Source organism: Triturus cristatus, chromosome 5_1 (genome assembly GCF_964204655.1).
Source record: "Triturus cristatus chromosome 5_1, aTriCri1.1, whole genome shotgun sequence".
Classification (NCBI taxonomy): Eukaryota; Metazoa; Chordata; class Amphibia; order Caudata; family Salamandridae; genus Triturus; species Triturus cristatus.
In genome coordinates this window covers 897,856,575-897,883,938 of record NC_140587.1, presented here as the reverse complement: position 1 = coordinate 897,883,938, position 27,364 = coordinate 897,856,575, and positions in this window count along the sequence as shown.

Here is a 27,364-nt window from a genome sequence, read left to right as displayed (position 1 = left end):
TGTCTTTGAATTCTGCGTGTAACGTCCTTCCTTAATTTTGGCTTAGGTATTATCCCTCCTCCTTAGGGTTTAACTGGCGTTCAGGTTTAAATACCTGAATTTACCACCTTCATTATGTTAGTTCATTAATTTACTACAGTGTAGCTATTCTATTACAGTACTGAATCATGTCATATTAAAATTGTTTACTCCTAAAAAAAACTACCAATTGCATGTAGTGCTAGTGCAAACAATTCTTAAATTCATTAAAGTGTAAAGTGCAAATATGCTATTATCTTAAAAACACCGTATCTAAAGCCGTGGATAAATGTGTTAGTGAGTGGGTTCTCTAAGGGCTACGGCGGTTTTCAGCTCTGATTTTAATAATCTCATTTGACTGCTGTTGACGTGATGTGACAGGCATATTGGCTAGCAGCATTTAATGTGTTAAACTCGCTAAAGGCAGGTGTAAAGCTCCTCTGTGGTATTCAGGCCCCCTGGGGCCTTCGTGTCGACGTCCAAGATATACCGGGTCTCTAAATATCTTAGGGCTTTTTCCCTGTTTTCTCCTCTCTTTTTGGGTGGAATAGCATCAATCAGGAAATATGTAAGACCCCTTGGGTCTCCGTTGTGTTTTTCCTCGAAGTGCCTTGCCACCGGAAAAGTTTGATCATGATTTTTTATGGCTCTAATGTGCTGGAGCACTCTATTGTGCCCCTGTAGAATTGTGTTACCTACATACTGTAGGCCACAGGGGCACTCCAGCACATAGACAACAAACTCACTTCTGGAAGTTAAAAATGTGGTGATTGGTTTATTCACTTCACTGAAAGGTGTCAAATAGGTAGTTTTGTTCACCCCAAACTGACACGCTTTGCATGTTTTACATTTATGGAAACCCTTTCTCTGGGATAACCATGTGCCAGTTGGTGGATTGCCTACATAATTATGTATGTAACAGGGAATCTTTCATTGAAGGTGCCTTACTAAATGTGATGGAGGCTTGTCTGGGTAACAAATGACCTATGATAGGATCTCCTAGCAGGAGTGGCCAGTTTATTTTCATGATGTTTTTTATGCTTTTGTGCTGTTTGTTGTAACCAAAAATCATTCTGAAGGTTGAATCTTCTTCTCCTTGATTGTTCTGTTTACTTTTGACTGATTTCGGTTCGAAGAGGGTTTCCCTAGGTATAGCTGCACTTTTCTTTATAGCTGCATCCACACATGCTTGTGTGTAGCCTCTTGCTAAAAATCTAGATTTTCTGTCTGCCTGTTCTTTTGTTAACTCATCTTGGCAACTGCAAATCCTCCTTAGTCTAAGCATCTCCCCATAGGGGATGCTATAGATAAGGTGCGGTGGGTGGGAGCTGCTCGCATGTAAGACAGACTTCCCTGCCATGGGTTTCCTATGCAGTGTGGTCTCTATCCTGTTTTCTTTGATATATACTTCAACATCTAGGAAGGTAAATCTTTCTGAACTGATAGTGGATGTGAAATGAAGGTTTAGGCTGTTGTTATTGAGGTCATCTACATATTCTTGTACAGCCCTGCTCGATCCTTGCCATACAACAAAAAGGTCATCTATGAATCTGTACCAACATTTCACATTGTTGATTAAAGTTGTTTCATGTTGCTTATGGAGGACCTGCTCCTCCCACCACCCCATATGCAAACAAGCATAGCTGGGGGAGAAGCTGGCCCCATAGCCACCCCCCGTTGTTGTTGGTAGTGGGCATTTTGGAAAAGAAATATATTGTTTTTTAAACAAAATTCAACCATGCTGATGATCATTTTGCTATGCTGTTCTTGTTCTGGTGCTCTTTTTGCAAGATAATGACTCCCTGAGTCCGTCCTGATGGTTGATTGACGTGTAGAGTGATGTCACGTCCAAAATGATTAATAAATAGTCCTGTTTCCACTCCATGTTGTGTATCTTAGATAGAAAGTCCCCCGTGTCTCTGATATATGAGGGTCGTTTTTGGACATGGTCCTGAAGGTAATAGTCTACGTATTGCGATGTTGCTTCTATATATATATATATATATATATACATGTTCTGGTAGTAAGATAGCCTCATGTAGGGGTAATTAGATTGACCAGTAGGGTAATTACAGACAGAATTCCATCCTGTAATTTGTATATTGGTTCTGAGTGCCACTGTCTCACCACCATATCTGAAGCCAAAACCGTAAGAGAAACAGCACAGGTGTGTCCTTCTGGAACCAAACTAATAACTTGTTACTTACCCTACTTGATCGGGACGCTTCATTGTTCCAAATAGAGGATATGGCTGATGCTGTTCTACCATATCTACTGGACCCATACCCTGCCTGCTACTACACTCCATGTCCTCTCCACCGGAAGAAGTAATATTTAGTTTTGGTGTTTTCTCTGGAACAATCGCATAATGATTCTGCACACTGATTTGCTAGTGGTTTTACTCAGAAACTAACTCTGTGATTGTCTCCCTGAATTTGCCTCCCATGTCACCTGGGTCTGTGCAGGAAAGTAACATGGTCTTAGGGATTTTTTTCTGGGCTGCCTTCCTGGGGCAAAGAAGCTTGGTCAAGATGCAAAGGCCACCTGAAGCTGAAGAGGAAGTCAGGCCCATATATTTTTACAAGTCCATATATTGGTCTCTTCTAGGGCCAACACACCACAAGAATGTCCTGCATTTTTAGCAGGTTCTAAATTCCTTGTGTGTTCAATGTTAATAGTAAGATCATTTTTCTTAATATCTCCATGGATAATACTTTTTTGGGAACTCTGATTTTCCAGCTCCTTGAAAAAGTCAAGTAGGGGAGGCACTACGTTGATCCTCACACCTGTTCTATCCTTCCAACCAATGCCCCCCTGCACCAATGGCAATTGGCTAATCATAAATATGTGAATCCCTCTCTTCTGGGGGTAGAGAATTAGCAAGTTGTAATCCCACATGATAGCCACAATCCTCCCTTCGGTTTATCAATTCATAAAAATCATTGTGCACCACTTTTCAACCAGGACATATATGATCACAATTATATCTCCTATTTCAGTGAGGTGCCATATGATAAAGATTCACTCATGTATCTCTTGTATCCTGGAGTAGAATGTCAACAGTTTCAAAAAAGCTAAAAACAGGTGACTTGATTGATTTAAATATTTTTTGTATGATCTTATATAATTCCAGGAGACTTGACTGCATAACGAACCTCCCCTAAACTATATTTTCTTTGTAACACAAGAAGCTTTAGATAAAAAAGTTGGGCATCCTTCAAATCTTGGCTTCCACAAAAGTCAACAGACACAGGGAGAGAATAGATATTTATTGTGAATATATTTTGGTTTCCAATGTTGATCTTTATTTCACAGTTGGACACATTTATTAACTATTTGTACTAAAATGTATGTGACTCCTCCTAATTACCAGGGTTATTGAGGACATTTGAAAAGTATCTGTCTGTAATTAGCTCAACCAATCAAAACTCTGTTATTATAAAAGTAGGGAAGTTTTTTACCCAAGGATAACTTCTAGTTATGCTGTTTTGATTTGCAAAATGCAGAGCTCTTGTCTCCTTATAATATTCATTTAGTTAATTTTTCCTTAACATAACCCACCTCAATGAGCTATCTTTGTGTGTACTATCTTGACATCTAATGGTCTTGTCTGCATGAATGGCCAATCGCTAGGGGACTCCCCTGCCGCTAAGCTTTCCATTTTGTATCCAACAGCCCAGTCCAATCAACTACATGTTTGTCCCTGCTTGAAACTTTCCACTTTATACCAATTTAAAAATTCTTAATCAAGATAAAAGTGACCAATGGGCTCTAATGGTGAGTATTATACATGACCAACATCCTTCTCCAGATAGAGTCCTACCTCTTGCAATTGAATTCCCCTACTACTGTGCAACAAGAATAGAAAGCTCCCAATTAAAGAATTTATATCTACTTCAAATCTCCTCTCCTGCTGTTATTTTAACCATAACAAATGATGATATGCTCATATAATACAATAGTACAATCATTTTTTGGGGTGTGTTGCTGATTGTGTATTGATTTCTCTCTAAAGGGCCCATCTCTCACACACAGTCTACATTGAGTAATTGGTTTGATAGTAATTACTGATTGAATATGTTTCATTTTGTAATCATAATGAACAACCTCTAACTGAAAAAAGATAATATTTTAATAAATGTCAGGCTCAAATGGCTAATGTAATCTCCTTGCAGAACCTCCCCAAAAATTGTACTTAATTGAGAAAAGGCTTTTCCAACTCTGAAGCCCATTTATAAAATATAATTTCTATAAAAGGCTTGGAAGAGTTACCTTGGCAAACTGTGCAAATGGATAGGTATTCAAACCCACAAACCACACACACACACCAAACAACTCTCTTGTTAACCTCTTTTCAATTAACATTAAAAAACAACTGGTCCTGAAGTCCATCTTATAAGAGCTTTTTTTGTATTTTCAAAAATAAAATCCCAAAGTGGGATTTTGTTTTTAAAATATAAAAATGAATGACCCCCACACCATGGAAGTTAGTTTGCAGTTGTTCCTGCCCTTCACCACCAGCTTATAACTGGTAGTGAGGTAATGCGAAAACTGGCCACCCGCCAGTCCACTTTAAATCTGGTGGGAGTTAGAATCACCAAACCTCCGAGTATGTCATAGACGGAGATAGAGGAATCTTCAACGTTGACATACTTAAGGCTTGCCCATCATTAAATCAAGCAGGCAGACCTTCCGTTTGGCAGAGAGGATACTCTGTTGCGACTGAATATCCTCTCTGCCAAACTTTAAACCAGTCATTAAATTTGGAGTATGGTTTCTCCTGTCAGGAGTATTTTACTCTGTCACCCTAACCGGGCAATTACTGTGCTCTGAATTCTAAATCAGGCCCTATATTCTCTAAGAAAATCAACACATATTTAGTACTGCTGGACTTTGTGCACTCTGGACAACATTGCCTCAGTTAGCATTCCAGTTTTTACATTGGTCCTTTTGAGCGAAACAAGAAAACAATGAGCAAATTTGGTAGAAATCAGAAAATATCTGCACATTAGTGATAATATATTTAGACTGGAATAAAATATTGATTCAGCATTTGCACCAATAAATACAGAGCCCTAAATTTGCTGGAAATAGCCTATAGTTTGCAAGGGTTATTAAAAAGATTGAATCAGTACATGTGCCTTAACAGCGGTAGAAAATATTTTATTCTGAGTAGTCACCTCCGATTTTTTGTCATTTGCTGGACCCTAGTTTATTGCTGCTTTTTAGACTATGTATACTGGAGCACTGTTATGATTACCCAGTGTATGTGCCCTGACCCCTAAAACAAGGAGAAATTGGATAATCTCTGATTGGTGTATTTATCCTTTCTATGAGGCCATAGTATATGGTTTGGGGATACACCCATGGCATAAAAAGTCAACTATCACATGTGGACTGCAACACGTATTGTGCCATCAACTAATGTGACAAAAGAAAACATGGCTTCGGGGCTAAGCTGTGTAGCCTGACTGCTGTAGTGTAAAACCTGTCAAACAAACTCACAGCAACATCTTTCAGAATCGGCCTCAGTTTCATTACAACCCAATAGATGTGAAGTCAGTGGGCATAAATGAGCTAACAGAAACCTGTATGTTGTCTCTTTGAGCCACACTTGTTGCATTTCTACAGGACTACATTATAAACTCATTCAAAGAAGCACTAGCATGCTGGAGTGGATCCACTCAAAACAAAAAACTCTTGCCAACAGCATGTTCTTTTGTAGTTATTTTATAAGAAAGATGTACTAAGATCTTTTGTGGTCTCAAGCCCTGCAATTTGTAAAATTACGGGGTATGTCAGTGCAAATGGGCCATTTCCAAAGTAAAAAACACATTTTTCAAGTTGATATGACTCATAAAAAGGGTTTTGGGACTCCCACCAACTCGCAGTTTAGGGAGGGTGTGATAGGGGGTTTCAACCAAATTGTGATGTGGTCACCTAAGTAGCAGTGAGTTGCTCCAGGAATTCCAGTTGCAAACCACTGACCAGTTATTGAGTTCTCAAAGCAGGTAGACACTGATTTCTCTAGGGGGAATGGTCCCAGTGGACCCCTCTCCCTTTGAGAATTAGGTTGAGCGCCTCAGGTGGTGAAAGCAGTGGTCCAGGGGATCACTGTCTGCTCTTGATGAAGTTTTCCTGAACTGGAAACATTCATTTTTTTAAAGCTGGGGCATTTCTTTTAAAGGAACTTGCTCTGCTTCAAAAACATATTCTCATTTGGGAATGTAAACACATGGGGCCTGATAACGATGTCGGGCAGACGCAACACCGTCTTGGCCCTGGGACAGACGGATCTCCGGTCAGCAGTCCCGACCGGCTAATTACAAAGTGAACAAACACTATTTGGTCGCATACTCGCATTTCTCAATGGGAGCTCGTGTTACGGCCATAACCTGGCCATAACACAAGCTCCCATTGAGAAATGGGAGGTGTTGTTCATCTCTGTACACCGTGACAGGCACCTCCAGGTGCCTGCCACAAGGTGCAGGGATCTTCGGGGGGCACCATAGGTGATCCCTCAGCCCCCAACTGGAGGCCGCACGCACAAGGAGGCCCTGCTGGGGGCCCCCATACATGCTTGGCAACATGGTTCCATGTCAGACAGGCAGGCATGGAAACCATGTCGGAAACCGTGCATCGTAATCCCAAGGGTTGAAAGGCCTGCCCTTTGGGACTACGAGCCAGCTCCAAATGGCCGAAAGGCTCCATGATCCGGAAGGACCGACATGTTTACTTTCCAACCACCAGCATTGAAATGAGGTGATCGGAAATAAACTGAGCAGGCAATTAGGATGTGGTCAGGAAAGCTCTGACTGTCGGTCGGAGGCTTTATGGGCCACATTGTAATCGGCCCCATGATGTTCTGTTGTCTCTTTCAGTTGCCCATCCCTGTGTTTACAGCTAACCACAGGGGGCCACAAACTGCGACCTGACAAAATACTATAAATCGGGTAGGTAATTTTAAGACCACCTGTGAAGGTTGATTTTGCGAACCAACCTATTAACACATAGGTCAGTCTGAAAAATCCGATGCACTCTCGCAAAAAGTAGGTGCATTATTTGCAGGCAATTTTATGAATATATTCTTTGCCTTGGGCCTAAATCTATCATCAATACAGATGGCAGAGAAAATAAAGAGACATTAGTGTCTCCCACCACAGTAGCAAAAATAAAAAATAATCTGCAGTCAAGATGCAAAGGTTCACGTTTAGTGTCTTTATTTCGTAACAGAAGAATACGGGATCGATATACCTAAGCGGAAGAAGCCAACAGCTGTAGGCCGCCCTGCACAGAGGCTGTAATCCTGGTGAATAATGTTGCTGTCATAACAGCAGGGATAATTTAATGCTGACACTTAGCCACATGATAAATCGCGTGTCAAACACAGGCCCTGACAGAGTCAAGTGAAACTGCCCATGACACGTTTTGAAATATTAATCTTCTACTAGACTGTGACTGTGCTGAAGAGGCGGCGCAGCGTGCGTGGAAGAAGGGGAAACGCTCTAATACAAACAAATTTATCGCTTAAAAAAGACTTTCTTTAGCCTCATATCACCTCTCGGTTTTTAAATGTTCTTTCAGGTTGCGCGACGCGCTTTTCCCAGAGTGCTGTCTGTCTCTGTAGAATGAGCCCGCCGTGGCACCTGTGCTATTTTCTCACACTTTTACAGGAAATGTGCACGCGCGTATTTTCCGTTCTCGTTCACTTGGAAAAGCCTGCAACTAGCGCCCTAGATTCCTAATGGTTATATCACTGAGGTGAAATAGAGTGCTGCCGAGTGCTATCGCTCTAGCAGTGATTAATTCATGAGTCTTCACCTGAAGAGGAGAGAAATTTGAAGCTTTGAAAGCCAAAGAGAAATGGAAAGATCCAGAATCATTACCATCTTAAGTGTTCTGACCTTTGACTAAAGGTTATTTCCCTGCACCTTTCACTTCCCCCACACCAGTAGCTTCCTGCACTGAAAATGGTGACCAAGTGGCGCGCCCACAGCAACCCCTGTGCGCACGAGCCGTTTCTGCCTCATGTTATACTTTTGCTTTTTTAACTATATGTATTTATTGTTCTCGGTTCCATATCGGTTCTCTCAGTTTAGCGCGAGAAATTACATTGAATAAAATCTGTTTTGCAGTTTGCTGTATTATTTTTAATGTGCGTGCCAGAACTGTTCCGCTTTCCGTTTGGAAACACAACATATGCAAAAAGAATTGGTAGAATCATTGGCTGGATTGTGCTATTCGTACTTGTGTTAATTTGCACATAGCAGGCAGCATACTACTTATTATAAGGCTGTGCTTTGTGCTACTTTTCTTTTTGCATAGGTGCGTGCTGTTTTGAGGTAGCACAAATGGATAGTCTCACTTAGAAAACATCCAATGTTATATATGGTGCAGCTCTCTATGACTATCAACATACTGCACCAGCATACCAATCCTCATAGACAGCTTGTTTTATTACTTGGTAAAGTTTTGCACAGTGCATGATATTCGCATTTCGCAAAGCTTTTCTCTGCATAGCCATATCAATTTCAATCGTTAATCTACTGCACACAACTGAAACACGTCAGCTAAGTTTTTGACTGCAGTACCCAGGGCACCTTTGTTAAGACAAGCACTGGCAATGCCAATAGGCATGACTTGTTATTCTTGTGGTATCTGGTACTTGTTGGTTTTGTTGAAGAAATTATCGATAGAGAAGGATTTTGAGTTATATTTTTTTCTGTGCACAATATATTTGAAGTGTACTTAATAGACACCTATTTACCATATGTAAACAATAATAATACAATGGAATCCTTTGTGCTAGTTTTTTGTAGCTATTTCAAAAGTGGGTTTAAGTGTTTGGCACTAGGCATTGACATTGATAAAACTGTCGATTAGTTTGTTTATTGTTAATGATATTGAGATAAAGAGTAGTTATAGTGAGAATGTTGATATGTTAGCAATATATTACTGTAAAGTCTATTGGAATTTGTCTTCAAATATTTTTTAAAAAGCTCCAAGGGGGCCAGGCAGGCACATACCAGCTGAGACTAAAAAACCTTGCCCAGCCAACACCAATCACACATTTTAGACAATGCAACCCATGACCACTTTGTTTCCTTAAGTGGTTCAGTGTCATTGTGCGATCAGAGTTTTAAACATTTTTTTCTGAGAATAGATCAGGCACAATATATTAATTGTTCCTCACTCTCGCCTGAAAGACTAATACATTAGTGTTCAAACTGGAACTTCCTGTACAGCATCAGTTTGCTGGATTTCAGGGTGATCAATTTAGCGCCACATTCACTACTCCATAACTTCAAAGTCTGTAATCATTCAAGCTGACAGTACAACTGTGTATTACTTGACCATTAATGGTGGGTAAAAGCAAAGGATCCGCTTGAAGTTGCTCTAATATCTATACATTGGTGTATTGCTTTGCATATCTTAGCAGTAGTAGCTAATATTACAGCTGTCAAGATAAAACAGATAACTGAAGAAAATTGTAAGTGATAGTTAAAAAGAAGTACATTTTAAGAAATGAGTTAGAGGGTCAGAAAATAATATTTATGACGTCTCAGCAGTGGGGCTCCCAGCTTATCCATATGATTGGTGTATAACTCTTTAAGTAGGCACAGAGCATGAAGATTAAAAGCCAGATCCCATTACCGCTCCTCAGCACCAGGTCTATCAAATATTGCAATTGGTTTCTAAGAATACAAGCATCACACATTTTCATTTTCAGCGTTCATCTGAACAGACACAGGACTTACAGTATGATGTGTCTATACAGAACAGGATTTTATCAAGGATGCATGAAACAAGATACTACATTTCATAGTCTGTGGTAATTTTAGTCACATAGCTTGAGGAATCCCAATTTGTTTAATGGTAAATGGACCAAAAATCACGGCTTACACCTTAGAAACCCCTTTTAGATGAAAATTCTTTGTGAATAACCAGACTTTTTACCTACTTTTCATCTACAGTGACCTGGAGTCTTTTGATGTTCATTACTAAAAGTTTCCGGAGGTGCTAAGGTAATGAACTACCTGAGTGGTTATTGCAAGAATTGGGTTGGACATGGAACTAGAGACCTCATCACTGGAGGCTGAAGGGGCAAGATCTATCCCAGCAATTAACCCACTTATCTTTTATGTCCACTCTAAAGCTTCTCTTCCAGAAGCTATTATGTCTTGTTCTTTTCTCTGTGTCTAACTCTTTCTGGATTGACTGCTTGAGCGTCTCTAAGATTTTGATTGACCAAACCGTTTTCTTTTATGTACCTCTGAAACACTTTAAGACTTGAGGCTGCACAGCTCGCCCCACTAAATCTGACGAGTTTGAATCCTATAACTACCATTGCTAAGTACCGCTCACCTGACTAAGTACTATAATTGAAATGCACAATGACCACAACAGATGCTACCTAGTAAGTAAGTTTGATGAAATCTAATGTTCTAATTTCAGCGAACGCTCAGGGTTCTGTTTTACAGTGCGTCTGAACCTTCTAGAGGGAGATGGCAAAACAACTCGTATGTGCATGTAATGCACTTGTCAGCCACCATCTTGTGGTTCCTTTTATGTGTAAGCAAGGACCAATTGAATCGAGTTGCACAAGCAACATGATGTATTTTATTAGGTAATCAGTAACAATATCCAATTTTTAATATCAATATGGCAAAATATCGAGTTTAAAATATAGAATGGACATAATATCGACTAACAAAAATATAGTGGTGCAGAATATCGAAATGCAGGTAAGAAATATCTTTTTTCATACTATCGAAGTTAGTAATATCGACAGTCATAATATAGTTGTTAAAAATATCGATTTTTTTGATAGTGTTTTAAGTGTTAGTATATGTGTTCAAAGTATGTATTATTTTTGTAATGTATGTTTGAATTTTTAAAAAGTAATGAATTTTAATTAGATACATTTTTGCGTAATTTAATTCCGTAGCGGGTTGTGGGTTTATAGGGGAATAGGGTGGGAAGTAATTTAATTATAATATATTTTTTTAGAATTATTCAGAAATAATTAATTATATAATAATTCTTTTTTGCGCAATTTAATTCTGTAGCAGGTTGTGAGTTTATAAGGGAATAGGGTGGGAAGTAGTTTAAATTAAATTAATTATTTATTTTATTAATTAATAATTTAGTATTTAATAATATATATTGTTAATTAAGTTAATTATGGATTACTAATTAATTATAAATTGATCAATAACAATTAATAATTAATTGGTAATTATGTTAATTGTATTATTAATTAGTAATTATTAGATATTAATTATTAATAGTTAATTTGTAAATATGTTAATTGGATACTTTTTTAGGAGTTGGGTGTAGGTTGATAGGGGAGTAGGGTAGGAAGTACTTTAGTTTTATTGTAATTTTTATTATTTTTTATATTATATCTATTAAAAGTTATTTTATAGTGTTAATTTTGTGAATTAATTTAGATTTGATGGTTTTTAATTGTATTTTTAATTGTAATTAGCTAATTAATTAATGTTGAATTAATTATGTTAATGTATTAATATTTTACAATATTGTAGGTGATGTTTATAGGGCAAAATGGTGGGAGGTAAATTAATTTTGAAAAAATAATTCATCATCATTCAAAAAGTCTTTATTTATGATTATTCATCTTAAAAGACATACTATACAAATCAATTTAAAATGCAGCAATCAAGTTAATAACATCATAATTACAATGTGGTAACACAATTCATTAAATATAAAATGGTCATAAAAATCAGCTTTATAAGTAAAAATGGAAGGAAGCTATGTTGGGCTACAATCCTCCGCTCCTTTCCCTGATTGCCCAAGACCAACTAAGGAATTTGGCTACTCCAACAATAATTAAGTCTTTGTCACCTATTTTTAACAACCTTTTAGCAGTCAGGGCAGAGGCTGTGCCCAATGAGCGACACAAAGGTTTAAGCCATGTGTTTCTAGGTAGTTGGTAAGCTGGGCAGACATAGAGGAGATGGCTTATGTTTTCAGTATGTTCAGGGCAGAACGGACACCTGTCTCCTAGGCCTGTTTTCCATTTTCTGGTAAAATCCCTTAAAGGGAGCGTTTCCACCCTGAACTGATGAAACAGCCTACGATCTCTGGGCTTGGTGATCAGGTCCCAATAAGCTTCAAGAGAAGGTTTGTCTTTAAAGTCCAAAAAGGCTCTGGTCAAAGGAGAGTCCAATAGTGTATTATTCCTTCTTAATTTGACCAAACACCAAAAAGCCACTCTTAAATCTGTTTTTGTTGGAATAACAGTAGATGACGGAGAAAACCAGAGGTCTCTCATGCCCATATCAATAAGGAGGTTTTTGATGGTTTTTAGCCATGAGATCTTGTTATGATAATCCAACCCCCTTACTTCAAGAAGGGCCTTAGAAAATTGGACTAGTTCCTGATTCGTCCACAACCTTCTCCAGAAATATAACATTTTTAGCTTAACAACATCCTCAATTGGGTTACAGCCAAGATCAAACAGTAAGGGAATTCGTGGGGTCGATTGTGGGAGTCCTACCAGCGATCTGAAAAATTTATTCTGGGCCAGTATTAGATCTGACAAATTACAATTCCCCCAGATTTCTGCACCGTATAAAACGGCTGGAGCTATTTTCGTTGAGTACAACTTGATTACTGGGGCTATAGGTTTGCTGAGGGATAACCTGTGTTCTCTTAATAGCGCTCCAGTCAACTGTGAATGTTTTAAAGCCAATAGCTTCATCTGGGGGGCCCAGCTCATTTTCTCGCCAATGGTAATGCCCAAGTATGTAAAAACCTTGGCCTGTTCTAGTGGCTTCCCCCCCATAGACACTTTTGCTACAACATCACCTGCCCCATGAAGGACCATAAATTTAGTTTTGTCCACATTAATCTCTAAAAAATAATTACTTGTTGATTAATGTTAATTATATTGCAGGAGTGGGTATACTAAATTACTCCCATACTCTATCCAAAACTTTCCCTACTGTTACACTTGGTGGAGTGGGAATATTAAATTATTCCCACCCGCGATCCAACGCTTTGCCTACTGTTGCACTCACTGGAGTGGGAATAGTAATTTTTACCCACCCGCTATCCAACACTTTCCCTACTGGTGCACTCACTGGAGTGGGAATAGTAATTTTTACCCACCCGCTATCCAACACTTCCCCTACTGTTGCACTCACTGCAATGGGAATAGTAAATTTTACCCTCCAGCTATCCAACACTTTGCCTACTGTTACACTTGGTGGAGTGGGAATAGTACATTATTCCAACCCGCTATCCAACACTTTCCCTACTGTTGCACTCACTGGAGTGGGAATAGTAATTTTTACCCACCCGCTATCCAACGCTTTCCCTACTGTTGCACTCGTTGGAGTGGAAATAGTTATTTTATCCCCCATGCTATGCAACGTTTCCAGTAATGTTATATTTAATGTAGTGTACAATGTTATTTTTTTTAAAAAGATTTATTTTAATATTTTAAGTTATTATATATAATGTATTTTTATATTTATATTATAGGTATATATATATATATATATATTCACTGAAAAAACCATAGGTTTCACACATGTTATAGTTAGCGGAAATTTTACTGATAAAAAACCAATGAAATTGCCCCGTTATAGTTAGTGCTGGCAACTATAACTCACGCGACCGCAATCCTCTGCTGATGCTAATACTGTATTTAGACACTTATTTGCCCATGTCTTCTTCCATACATTTTTAGCTATACATATATTACAAATATTTTTTTTTATAAAGACACATATGTCATCAGCAGAAGATTGCGGTCGCGTGAGTTATAGTTGCCAGCACTAACTATAACGGGGCAATTTCATTGGTTTTTTATCAGTAAAATTTCCGCTAACTATAACATGTGTGAAACCTATGGTTTTTTCAGTGAATTTGCAAGGTTTTTTAAATGCTAATTCCTAACTATAACATGTGTGAAACCTATGGTTTTTTCAGTGAATTTGTACGGTTTTTTAAATGCTAAGTTACTTTACGCCATTCGAGGCGTGCGCGCCCACTTAACGCAGTTCGTTCCGTGCACGGTTTTTATCAACTTTAATAAGCCCTGTACATTTGGTGGCCTTCGGCCACCAAAAGCACAGGGGGTGGGGTCAATGTGGATAGTGTTTTTTTTATTTCAATTTTATAATTTCATGTTGCAAAAATTTAGTTTTTTTCCGTATTAATAAGCCCTGTCCATTTGGTGGCCTGCGGCCACCAAAAGCACAGGGGGTGGGGTAAGTGTGGATAGTGTTTTTTTCTTTTATATTTTTTTACCGTACGCTTACGGCAAGCGTACGGTAAGCGTACTCGGCGAAATTGCCGAAAAAAAAATAAAACCGTTTTTGCTCTTGGGGGATGTTTGGGGACTCCCTCGACATGACTATGTGGGAGGGAGTTGTCAAAACAGCCCCGTAACATGTTTTTGGGCATCATGTTTGATAAATAACACTCAGTGCGAGAGACAAAATAGCGGACGCCGCTTCCTGGTTTCGGCCGATTCGAATGTTTACTAAGATCTAACAGCCAATCAGAATCTCGCTCGCGCACGCCACCGTACGCGTACGGTAAGCGTACCGTAAGCGTACCGTAAGCGGGCTCAGATATATATATTGATTTAAAGGCTATTTTCTCAGAATCTACTGAACAGATTTACACCAAACCTACAAAAGGCACTTCCTTGACCTACGGACTACCTCTCTGCCAAATTTCTAGTAATTCTGTTCAGCCGTTCGGGCTGTAGCTCGTTCTAAAGGTCCTATGGAAAAATGCATGGGAAAAACGCGTTTTGGGACCCCCCTTTTATCTCAGCCCCCGCTTGACGAATCCCCCCGAGACTTTCAGGGTAGGAGCGGAGCGTAGCGCCCCACCTATTTTGAGAAATTCGCGAGGATTCATCAACCGGCGCCAAAGTTATTCAAAATAGAATGTTGCGGATTTCCTATGGAAAAGGGGTCCTAACTATAACTACCTACTGGCGACCGCCAGTAGGTAATATATATATATATATATATATATATATATATATATATATATATATATATATATATAAAAATTATATTTTAAATTATGTTTTTAACATTTTATAATTAAACATAATTATTTTTAATATTATTATGTTAATATATATAATCAAAAATTAAAATACATGTTTATTTTTTTACATTATATTTATTATTTATTAATTTTAACATTTTGTAAGTATGTATTACTTAATTATATTGATTATTTAATTAATTTTATATTACTTTTAAGACATTTATAAAAGTCGATATTTTAGCCAACTAGATTATTGACAACGATATTTAGGATTCAATATTTTTGTACTTAACTGTTTGTTGATATTCTGTCATTCTATAGTTTTTTCATCGATATTCTGGCAGATCGATATTCTGCTCCTCGATAATCTGTCAGTGATCCGTGTTGATTATTATGTGCCCGGTATGTTCTGGCTAATTCTGCTTACCACAACTTCTTACCCCAATCATCTTCTGGCAATAGCATTTGATTTCTCAGATATTTTTCAGCACAGTGATTACATCATTCTGTATATCCATCTGACTAAGGATGATAGCTACTAGACAGGTGAATATCCATGTCTAAATCTCTACAAAATGTAGTCTAGAATTTTTAGATGAATTGAGAACCTCTATCTGTTATCAAAGCTTAGTGTACCTCATATTGCTAAATGATATTATGAGCAAAGATTTGTGCTAACTTTTTAGAAGAGGGCACGCCAGACAATGCAGTAAAATTCTCTTTTTTTGTTAAATGATCAACAATTACAAGAATACGTTTAATTTTTACTCTTTGGTAAATTCATAATACCTTGATTATTAAATCAACTTTACAGTTAATGAGTTATTGAACATTTTATTAGTTGTGTATTATAATTTTTAATTATTTTAAATTAATTTATATTTTTGGTTTATTCAAATATTTTAAATATATTTTAAAGATTTTCCCCTATACTTTACCATAGGGAAATCTCTACCACAACTGTGGGGTGTTCCTATGGTAACCCATTTATTCAATTAAAAAATAATTTGTAAACATATTTTTTGTTAAATATTAATGTAAATTAATGTTATATCTTTATTTTAAATGTAGAACAGAAATGAAAAAAACTACTCTACTATTAACCTAAATATGAAGTTTCATCTTTAAATATTTTGAATATATTAAATTAAATTAAAATTATTTTCAGAATTTTAATTAAATAAATTCATTTCCACCTAACGTATTTTTTGTATACATCAATAAGTATTAAAAGTGATGCATGGAATTAATTAAAAGCCATTTAAATATAGTTTGATAAAAATTAATGTGACAATGTATACATTAAAAATGTTTTGTTATATTTTATAATTGTCATAAATATATTTTATTTGTAGTTTTTTTTAATCAAATATGTTTACTTATAGAATAACAATTTTAAGTAATTTAATTAAATGTAATTTCATTTGGGGTTTATTTTATGTCCCTAACTCCATTTCTTTCTGTGGGAGGGTTTTGCAGTACCAGTAATTGGCCATGTGTGGGTCTGGACTTATTCAATGGTCTGAGCTGCAGTAATTTACTACTATTTGGATCCCATTTTGGTTTTAGCAGTTTGAGAAATACAGTTAATGAATAGCAATGGACTTACTCTTTTGTGATTGGGTGCATGTCTCTCTCTAAAGTCCTCCTTACTTCTCTCTAAACCCCTCTCATTTAGTAGTAATCTTGCCCCTTTTTCTAGCCACTCCCCTGGTCCCTCCCTCATTTAATCCTAAGCAGAAAACCTATATGTGTGAAGATCTTCCCATAGAAAAGTTAGGTGAGGTGTGGGTGGAGATTACACTCATAGGTTTGTGAATAACATTTGTAGTACTGTAGTAGCACTACTGTAGTACTACTATGCACACTTAAAATTTCAGTTTGTGAATAAAAATGCTATAATATGATATGGTATACAAATATAAAAGTCATCAAGACTCAGTTATCCCCAAGATCATTCTGTTTCATGCAGAACTACCAACCCCTATAAGAAACTTTGACACATTGAAACAAACTTTGTGTGTGGCTAAAAGTTGTAATTATAAGCAAAAAGGGTCTGGACTGATAAAATATCCAAGGAAATAAAAAGAGGTTTTAAGAAATTATGCCAGAGAGATTTATATAAAGGGCACACAAAAACAATGTGTGAAGTGTCGCATTTAGAGGATAGATCACACATGCAGGTGGGTGGTTCAGAATACTTAAACCAGAGACCCTCGGGACAAATCAGCTGATGGAACAAACCCAACCTAAAATAGGTCAACAAATGATGTTGGTAAACAGGCATTTCAAGGGGAATGTGTGGCTATATACCAGTGACTGTTTTAAACATTGCATATCTCTGAAATGATGACTTAACCAGAGCTGAGGCTTCCCTCTAAGTAGCCATTCTATAGTGAAATGCCTCTTTTAACCAAGTGACGTCATGTTTAATAATTCCCTGTGGATTTGTGAATAGCTCTCTTCTCCAAAGGGTTTTAAACTTCTCTTTAACATAGACCTACCAGGGAATACTGGACATATTATCCAACTGCATGCAATCATAAATGACTTATCTAGCAAGGGTTATTTCTTCCTTAAACCAAACTGTGTATCACAACAAAAAAGGTGGCAGCTGAATTATATCTATGATGTATCTCTTCCCTAACTCTTCATGCAGTATCTCAGTGGGGGTACATTGCCAAACTCCCAAGAGACACCTAAAAAAATTATTGTCTTCCACCCCAATTTAGTCTACATTCACGTAGCCCCAGATCTGACTTAGAAAAGTGGAAAGGAGAATACAGTTAGCTTTATAAATCTCTAACATAGGGGACATTAGGATGGCAGACGGACTTGAGTCTGTCCGCCATCCTGTGGTAAACCGGGAACGTCCGTAATACATGCAGCGGTCCCGCATACCAAATCAGGATGTGACCGCATTTTGGTTTTTAACATTGCGGCAGATGCTGCTCACAGCAGCACCCGCCGTGAAGCAAAAAAAACATGTTGGGCATTTCACTGCACTATCGCTGCCATGGATAGGCCTGCAATTCCAATCATCATAATTTGGTGGACAGTGCCTGCTAGGCACTGCCACCATTTTATGGTCCCAGGACTGTCCACCAGGCAATCTGAATGATTGCTTATGGTGGACGAGTGGCGGACGGTCTTTTCGTCCACTGGGCTCAGGTAAAGATTCCCCCCGCCATCGTAATTTGGCGGGGGGAAACTCGGCGGTGGCAGTCCTTCCACCATCCTAATCGACCCCATAGTTCACAAGGGCCTTTGTCCCAAGCGTGGAGAAGTCACTGACTCTGACAAATGCCCTTTTAAGGTTTCCAATATTCATCGATGATGAAGCATAATATTGAATGATTCAATTTATTAGTCCAAGGTAAGTTAGATGTACTGCTCCTATGAGGAATCTGGCTCTCATAGGTTTTGGTACCCAACATTTTAGTTGGCATACCCAACAAATATTACATCTTTAATAAGAATAGGTCAAATGATAAGTACGGGCTGGTTGTAGCAATCATGCACCAGCACCTTTATGTCTCCTCTCTTCAAATCAATGTAATCCCTGATATTGAATTATTGTTGTTAAAAATTAACTTTATGATTAGCTTGCTTGTTCATTTGTTCACTGCCCTCCTTAATATATGGTGACATTCTCTAAACAATTGTATTAAATAGTTTGCTCGTGGGTAATTAATTACTCACGGCTGTTGGTAATTGGTAACTTCAATTATTGGTTAATGACTTAAAAACCGACTTTAACAACAAATGGGCTGATTCCGATTCCGGCTGCAAAACGTACCGACCGACACGGACCCGGAACGGAGAGCAACTGACATGGACCACCGCCGTACGACCCGTGCAGTACGATGCACAACGCATTTGAATTACAACCGTCATGTACGGAATACAAGCCGTACGACCAAACCATAGGGAAAACAGTGATTCGGCCGGAAAACCAACGCGAGTTGCACCGACCGACACGTACCCGGAATGAACCTGACCGACACGTACCCACGATGTCCGATCCGCGCAGTGCGATGCACTGCATGTAAACCCAGACCGACTCGCACGGAGCCCAGACCGCATGACTGACACGCACAGAAAACAGGGCCCTTAAGCAATAGAGATCTCCGCGCCCGACGCATATGAAACACAGAAGAAAGTCAGCATGAACGAGCCGGAGAAGCCCGCTCGAGCCAACATCAGCATCCGTCTCGGTCAGAAGAACGTCTCCTCATGCCTAGAAAACCCAAAGGAAAAAATACAAAAAAAGGACCAAACAAGCAATGACAAAGCCAATAAATATTTTTTTAAAACCTGGCACAAAGACACACCCACAACTCCACCTACATAAAGTACATCAATCACTACCATGATCCTTTGCAAATAGGGGACAACAGCCAGCAGAAAACACCATCACACAGCAATCACAGACACACTCACAACTCAGCCATCACACAACTTTCACACCATTAGCACCTCACCAAAAGCACACACACATACAGCTAGCAAAACCAACACTTACTCACCCTCACTTGCACCCTCACACACACATCACTCACCACCACCACCCATCACGATGCCCCCAAAACAGAATCCAAAGTTCACAGATGATAAGTTAGAAGTGCTGGTAGACGAGCTCATCAGAGTAGAGCCACATTTGTTTGGTGCATTGGTCCAAAGGACCCCCATGTCACAGAAAACAAAGATGTGGGTGAGGATTGTGGACAAGGTGAATGCACAAGCACCAACGTTGCGCACAAAGGACGATATCCATAACAGGTGGTATGACGTGCACAGGAGGGTCTAGAAACTCATCAAGAAAGATCACGCCTTGAGTCAGCGCACTGGCGGTGGCCCTCCTGCCAAACCAGCCTACTTCAGGACCTGGGAGGAGAAGGTGCAGGACATGCTACCACCAGAGAGCATCCATGGTCTAGCAGACATGCCAGAGCCTGGTGAGTACACAAACAACATACTCAATATTGTGTGGCAAGGGGACAGTGAAACCATGTACCGTTAGCAAAGCCACAGTAACCAATAGATAATCATCCCAAGATGTGTATGCAAGTCAAACAAACACAATACCTGCCATCTCATAGTGACTTGGAACTGTGTCATGACATGTACAAACCTACAAACAAATAGAGCAAGGCAGTGGCACAAAGCCAAATAAACACTGTCAGACAGTTTGCCACCACAAACACACTACCTCACAGTGCAGCTGACTGACAGGAAGGAATAGTGGGTATGCAGTTGAAGTGAGTGTATCCAAATGCATGATGGGGTTTGTAGACACAGATAATGGTCCCCCTCAAAATTGGCCCATCAAGACCTCTCTGAACCATGCCCACATCACAGGGAGTGGAAAATGACTGACAAGATGGCTGACACTGGCTCCTGCTGTGGGAAGCACAAGGCCCGGGTAGGGCTTGTGCACCAATCAGAAGCAGGACACCACTGACTGACATCCTGAAAGACAACTTGCACGCTCTCCAATGGAAGCACGTTTCATGGTGGGATGTCTGGCTGGGTGGGAAGGATGACTGAGAGCTCTGACCATACTTACCAGCATGTGGAGGCACACACACACCTCAACACAAACTCCACACAACTCACCGGGTAGAATGCATTGACTCACACCGTAGTGAAATATCAGCCAAAGATACTGTACTGGGTGCTGCTGTGTGAAGCACAGGGGCTCCCTTTGGACTTGTAGCCAAACAAACACAAGGACTTCACAGTCAGCCATCTTGCCATTGCTGTCACACCCCCTCACAGGGAAGCAGAGTCAAGAGGAAGGAAGTTTGGGCATGCTGGGAAGGGGGTGTAGCCAAGAGCATGATGGGAGTTGCAGTCACAGACAGTCCCCACCCACCCACATGGCCCATCAAGCTCACAATGAACCATGCCTGCCTCACAGGGAGTGGGAATGGACTGACAAGATGTCTGACACTGGGCCTGAGAAATGATGTGGCTGACAATCGCACATACGCACTGGCCAAACAAAACCCGGTCGCACAACCAGCCATTGCAACCATATGTTCAAACTCATTGTCTGGGGATGCAGTGTCCAGGGGTGCCCCCTGACCGGGCTGGGGAGGTGTGTCTTGCAGATGACAAGTGTGGAGAGCCATATATGGTACAATGCACAAAACACATAGGAACTCACATATACATCATTGACAGGGGACATCTGCCAGTGAATGGAATGGACATTCCAATATAGCCGACACCATAGCATGGTCTCATTCACACTCAGTGCTGTTGTGAGCTGCATTCCACTCCTACAGCGTTCTGAAACATATGCTTCCTTCACACAACACACCACTCACTGACATAGACACTGTAGACACAAGGTCTAACCTGGAGTGCATTGGAGGAGGCATGCTACTCACAGCAGCCAAACTGCAACACATACACCACCGGCCCTCACTGTCATGATCATTGAAAAAAGCCAGAGTGCTACCTTGCCCAATCCATGTCACCATGGAGAACATTGACAAGTCACATCACATATGCACATACAAAACTCAGCACCAGACTCATTAACTATGTTGACATCATCACTTGTATGAAATGAGATGGGAACTAGGAACACTGTAAAAAAACACTTCCTCCAAAGAGATCACAGGCATACGGGACTGTGACCATGTCGTACCAATACACCAATGTGGCACACAAAGACTAGCAAAATCTATTACCACACAAACCCCAATAGTACAACATATCCTCAGTGGAATAGCTCGTATGTCCTTGTTAAAGTTCACATGTGTACTGGGATGACACACCTGTGTCAGCAACGTGATGGCCCTTGAGTAATAATGGTCATGTACAGACAAATCTATACATGAGGTGGGTATGCACACACTTCGTGTACAGGCAGGCATCCGGATGTACAGTAGAAAATGTCATGTTTGTGAACCATTGATGCCTGTAGAAACCTAACTTAAATTGTGTGTCTCTTACAAACACAGGTGGTGCTGGAGACATAGCACCAAATGAAGAGGAGTCCCAGTCCCAGTCCCAGGTGGACCCTCATCTCTATGGTTTGAATCTGTCTCTGTCCTCTTCGAATGATGACGAACAACCTGGCGCCTCCTTTGTGAGTCATCATGCAGCACCAGCAGCACCAACATCTGCAACCCCTCTACCCATGCCTCTAGCATCTGGAAACAGACAGGGGACCCCCGACAACACGGACAGACCAAGGCCACAGAACACCGACAGCACAGGGACACAGGACCCCCAGGAAGCTACAGGCAACACCACCAGCAACACCACCCAAGGGGTCCCAGTGTCACCTGTGTGTGCCGCCACTGGTCTTGCCCGTGTGGATAGGGGTGCTGGGAGGGGTGGGAGGCAGAGGGCGGGCCTTGCAGAGGGGTCTGGACTGCATGATGACCCCCAACTGGCACGCATCATAGATGCGTACCAGGATAGCACCGGAGGATTTGGCCAGGTAGTAGGGATCCTCAAGGACAATCAACAGGAGCAGGCTGCCCACCATGCCCGCATGGAGGCAAAATGGGATGCCCTTACTGCGGTGCATCGGGACATACTCCAATGCCTCCACCAGATCAGCACAAACATGTCCACACCTCCCTGTGTGGCCACAACATCTGTTGCCACACCATCTGCCAGTGCCACAGGGAGGGAGGATGAATCTGGCGGAGAGTCTCCTGCACCGCAGAGGCCTGCACCTTAGGATGCCCCTCAAGAAGAAGAGGGGTCGTCCGAAGAAGGACATGTGAGACGCAGATGTCCCTGCACATCCCCCAGGGCCTCTAAACCTGTTCTGGACAATATTATTTGTGCGCAACCCATTCACCTTGTCCTATCTGACAGAACTAGCCTACATGACATGGAGGGTTCAAGTTGGTCCAATGTAGCAGACGACTGTGGACTTTACTCTGGACATTTCATTTACCAACACTTCCAACTCCACTGTGAACTTTGGATTCAAAACCCAATGTACAGCACCCACCATCCTGTGCACTATCCTCACACATGTTTGGAAATAAACTCACCAGTATACCATACTTGCCTCTGTTGTGATTCCAACTTGTCATGTGTCATGGAGATGTTGATCTGCTAAACAACACAGTGCATGCCAAATACTACAACAATGTGACCACTGTTATGTGAGTCATGGTGATGTGACACATGTGAGGGAGACACACCACTATGGCACCACAACACATACTCACCATGTCCATGTAACTCATTGCACACAATGATGTTGACCTGAAACACATTGGTATGCACAGACACAACACCTATCCACAGTCAGTGGTAACAAGTCCACAGGTGAGTTAAGCAAATGTCACTCAGATGTGGGAAGACAGACAACGCACCTAACAAAGCATAGCACAGGTTCATTACACATCAGCAACATATTTATTCCAAAATAGTTGCAAGGTGATTGTATGTTACAGTGGACACACTGTCACAAAGTGTCTGAGAATTGAAGTCCAGGGGTGTGTGGCACATCACTTGATGGGAATTGACAACTCCCACACTGGTGTTGGATTCTGGGTGTTGGGGGTCAGTGTTGACCAAACAACAGGCAAAATACCCTGGGAAGGACAGACACAAGACACAGTCAAAATCACAGCAGAACAGGAGAGAAATGCAATGCACGTGAACAAAACACGTCACAAGAAACCTACACAGAAACAAGTTAGCAGTTCTACACTATTGTGGAGTACAGACTGAATGGACACATCACTGCATGCATCCAGTCAAGTGGCACACAGACACACTCAAACAGCAACAGAGCAGCCACAGTACATTTCAGGCTAACTCCATCCATTGACATAACAAACCTGTAAACTCACAGTCAGGTGAAGAAGTTGTTGATGAGCTGTGTGCGGACGTCACCCTCATCATCATCATCACTGGCATCGTGTCCCAGGCCTGGATCCTCCACAGGTGGCGGAGGTCGGCCATCGTCATCCTGGATGAGAGAAAACTTCTTCCACACTGCCATGTTGTGTAGCATGCAGCATACAAGGATAATTTTGAACACCTTTGCAGGGTCATATGGGAGGGCCCCTCCGGTCTTGTCCAGGCAGCGGAAGCGGCTTTTTAGGAGACCAAATGTCCACTCAATCACCCTCCTGCTCTGACCATGTGCCTCATTGTAGCGCATCTCAGCTGGTGTCACAGGGTTCTTGAGTGGTGTCAGCAACCACGGCATGTTGGGGTATCCGGAGTCACCTATACACAAACATTTGAACAATTAGCAGAGTTTTGAAGGAGGGCGGAATACAACAGTGCCAAACACACACAATGGTAAACAGTCAGTAAACACCGACAAGCCAGGCACGCCGGTCTGGCATCTGTGACATCAGCGTTGCAATGCGACTACTCCTCATGATATAGGCATCGTGCGCAGAACCGGGGAAATGTGCACACACATGTGTGATACACATGTCTGCAAGACATACCACCAGAGCATTGATGGAGTGGAAATGTTTCATGTTCCGGTATGCCTGTTCATGTGCCTGTGGTGGTATCAGAGCCACATGTGTACCATCAATAGATCCAATGATGTTTGGCATCCTCCCCAGTGTATAAAAGGCATTCTGTATTTCAGGGAGTTGACCTGTGCTAGGGAACTTGATGTACAGGTCAAGGAAATGCAACATCCCCACCAAGATATCACATAGCACATGACTAAACATAGTTTGCAACATACCACCAGCAGTAGCCACAGTGTACTGGAAGGTACCAGTAGCAAAGAAGTGCAGGGCTGCCATCACCTTCACCTCTGGGGTCAGTGCTGTAGGGTATGTCCGGCCAGGTAGCAGATGTGGCACCAACTGCTCCACCAACTCCTCAATCAGTGGCCTGGTGAAGCGGTACCGTCGGATGCAGTCACGTTCCTGCATGGTTTCAAGGTCTGGGAACGGTCTATGGACAGCTGGTTCCCTGCAGAACAGGGATGCACAAAGGACGATTGTCAGTCATCCACCCATGTGGCTATGACCAACCAAAAATATCACATGATACATCATGCCAATACACAGTGTACTGAGGTGTGTGCTGTTGGGCATGGACACATATGTCACCTACATGGCCATCACCTCACATCTCAAGTCCACATGTCCACATAAGTCCCATGTAGTGCAATGGACAATCATTGGGCTGTGTCACCCTACCTATGTACTGCTGTGACGTTACAAACACACACCACAGTGACAAGTGAGGCCTGATGTCTCCCAGGCATCACAGCTCTTTGACAGGCAGATACCCAGGGTTCCTGTATTGCCACATGGACACTGGCATGACATGGGATATCATGTACACGCCAAAAAACAACCATGAGTCCCACAGGTAGTGGCCCGTGTTGTCTCTGCAGGCCATACATGGACATATCTGAGACACACACACAGCATCAATATTGATGCACAAACCACATGGATGTGGAGACTGTCTCCCATTGGGCACATTTGATCAGCCACATCTGAGACACAACATGCACATAGACTGTGGGTGTACATCAGATTTGTGGCTACAGGTCTCACTGTGACGTACATGCTATCCCCCCCAGGACTCAGGGTGTATGTGACATGTCCTAAACATATCCTGCCTGCAACTGTGTCCATGACTCAGGCCCATAACTGTACAGTTGCACATCACAGTGGTAATGTGCACAACACACAAAGGATTCTGTCCCCATTAACACGTGTACAGCCTGGGAGTGGCTCCACAAAAGTGCCACACAACAAACCAAATGTTGCCCCCCAACACACAGGGAATACAGCCTTACATGCCATTGGACACTGTGTGGCCAATGCTGTAGTGTGGTAGGTGTGCACCTGAGTGCCTGGCAAGTAATTGTGTGTTGAAGCCATCAAATAGTCACATCAATGAGGTCCGACGCGGGTGATAATGCGTACGCATTGCACAGTTCATGACCGAGCCGTGCATACGCTTTGCCATTGACTGCAATGAGGTCCGACACAGGTGACAATGCGTACGCATTGCACAGTTCAGGACCGAGCCGTGCGTACGCTTAGCCATTGACTGCAATGAGGCCTGAAACGGGTGACAATGCGTACGCATTGCACAGTTCATGACCGAGCTGTGCGTACGCTTTGCCATTGACTGCAATGAGGCCCGACACGGGTGACAATGCGTACGCATTGCACAGTTCATGACCGAGCTGTGCGTACGCTTTGCCATTGAGTGCAATGAGGCCCGACGCGGGTGACAATGCGTATGCATTGTACAGTTCAGGACCGAGCCGTGCGTATGCTTAGCCATTGACTGCAATGAGGCCCGACGTGGGTGACTATCATGCATACGCGTCGGGCATGCATGGTCCGAGACCGGCGTACGCCTTGGCCATTGAATCGTATGGAGACAGGTGCATTTGTATTTTCAAACTATGCTTTGTACAGACAGTTGACCGAGCCGGGCGCACCCATTGGCTCTGGACTGTCATAGAGACAGATGCAGATTCAAAACTTATAAGAGTTGTGCGCTGGAAATTCAGTTGGATGCCTACAACAATGTTGCAATTCCTAGGGTTTTATGAAGGTGAAGATTTGAACGATGCGGAAGACGTTACGAGTCGTACATTTCCATGTATTGGCCAGATTCATAGAATGCAACCGTGTTGGACCTATCACTTGGGACACATGGCACAGAGTCTGCGTCTGCAGCACAGATATAAGGCTGGCTGGCCCCCAGGGAGCTCACTTGCCTGCACTACATGCTACTGAACCACATCCCTGCTACCACTGCTGCTGTCTCTGCATCCTCTGGCTAGTGCTATGGCACGTACTCTGGAGAGGGCCCCAGCCTTCACTGAGGAAGAGAACCAGGTCCTGCTGGACGGTCTCCTTCCACAGTACAGCAAGCTGTATGGGAAACCAGGGAGTAGGTTCAGTCCACTGCCTTCCTAATTGTGCACGTTGTCTTACTAGCAGTACTAGCAGTGTGTATGCCAGTGGCAAGCATACTCACTGAGTACTTTCAACCCCCAAAGTATGTAGTGACATGTAATGAACAGGTGTTCTGCAGCTAAAGTGCATTTGTGCAAGCTTAAACTTCCCAGGCATTGTTAACATGTCAGACATGCAGGGCATTTTTCCTTTTCCATGGGTGCACTACCTGTGTAACTCATTTTCCTTTGTGATGATGACATGTATATCCAACTGTGTGCAGCACAAATATGGGGCATGTGTGTTAATGGACTTTTAACTTTGTCATCCTCACAGGTTAATGCCCTCCAGAAGCAGGAGATATGGCTGACCATCGCCCGGGCAGTTTGTGGGGGTCTACA